Here is a 1,798-nt window from a genome sequence, read left to right as displayed (position 1 = left end):
GCGAGTGTTGATAATTGATCCAAGAAGAATAAAGTGCTTGACAACTTCAATCTTTTCTCCATTGATAAGAATGGAGAAATCCTGGCCCAAATCCTAGCACCATGGATCCTGGAAGTGGGGATAAGGACAAAAACCCATTAGCTAAATGGAGTTTCTCTGGACTGAGACCCCTGCAGAAATCTGATTCAGGAGGTTTTGCCACCCAGGCCTACAGAGGAGCCCAGAAGCCCTATCCAGTGGAAAGGATCTGTGTGCAGGCCACCCGGATGGCTGGGGATCCAGCAGCCTTTAAGCCACCCAAGAAGGACATCCCAGTGATAGAAGGAAAGAAACAAGCACCCGGGACCCATAACCTCAAACCCTGAGATTTGAATGTGCTCACGCCCACTGGTTTCTAGAGCTCTTTCTGTTCTAGGTTCGAGTCCCCCATACCCCTATTACCTTGACTCTGACATGGGAAAGGTATAACTTTTTTAAAAACCAACAAAAAACCGTTAAACCAAGGCTAGAGTTAGCGACATCACTGGCTTTTGAGAAACATTAGTGCAAAGCTTGTCCTTATTGTCTGGAAGAAGCCATTTGTACAGCTTTAATTTAGACTAAATAATTCATCTTAGCAGTGATATGGGAGACCTCATGACCTATTTTGTATCATTTCCTCCTGGTAAGAGCTTTGATCATGACGTTCTAGGTAAATAATGTTTGTGCAGTTCCCAAACCCAGACTTCATAATTGTTAGACCACTATCGATGTGAGCAATTCATAACGTAGAGGTGTCCACTAATGAGCCTAAACAACCTGGGTTCTTCTCACTTCTGGACACTGGGCTGGTACTGTGTTCTGGCTTGACTGGTTAGGAGGACTAAGATCTGTCTGAGATCTGAGTACAAATAAAAGCCAGACTTGTGCTGAAACTGACCTCTCCTTGCCTTCCTGGTGGACCTACTAGATCACCTTGTCCAGCAGCCAGTGCTGTCGGAGGAATGCTTCTCTTGTATGTTTCACACAAAGCAAACACTAGTCTTGCAAATCCTTTCTTGCACTTAAAAAACTTCATAAGGGAGAAAATTTTAGTGTGGAGGTTTAATGAATAGTAACTACAGCCAGATAATAGCTTTGAGGCTCATGAAAAACTACTACTATCACTTCTTTTTTTTTTTTATTTCCTTGTTCAGTCCAGGGTTGGACACCTTTTTTTCCTCCCATCAGGGCATGGAAGAAATGAACATTTTCTATAAGAAAGCATTTCCTCCCCCAAAGCCTTGTATACACAACCATAACTTACCCAGGAAAGGAAATCAGGAAACTGCCTTTTTATTGCTCTCCTCTGTCTACATGTTCAATCACTGTCTTGAGCTTTGTCTCAAATACCTGCTGATTTTGGATTGGATATTATGTACAGAAGGAGTTGACCTTTCCATAGAAAGATCCTGGAGTCTAGAATTATCTGAACAATTAATTTATTTGTGTCTTCTGTTGCGCTAGTACCTTGTTTTGACAATAAAACTCCTTACTACTTTCTCAAGAAAAAAAAAGAATACGCAAGCTGTTTGCCAGGAAGCCATCAAAGCAAGCAATCAAGTGCCTTCAGGACAAACTCCCCTCAAAGACTGAAACTCAAAGGGAATACACAAACAAGCACATAAGCTTGCTGGCGACCACATTGGTCTACTGGTAAGGGGAAGAGGCGGAAAGGCAGCCATGAAGAAATGGGCTGAGTTCAACCCCAGTCCATTGAATCCCATTGACCTGGAGATGATAGAGAGAAGAGGAAGGGCTGGTTGGTCCAAAGTGTGGT

This window comes from Chrysochloris asiatica, unplaced genomic scaffold (genome assembly GCF_000296735.1).
Source record: "Chrysochloris asiatica unplaced genomic scaffold, ChrAsi1.0 scaffold00038, whole genome shotgun sequence".
Classification (NCBI taxonomy): Eukaryota; Metazoa; Chordata; class Mammalia; order Afrosoricida; family Chrysochloridae; genus Chrysochloris; species Chrysochloris asiatica.
The sequence above is the reverse complement of the archived record's forward strand: the minus strand, read 5'-3'. Positions refer to the sequence as shown.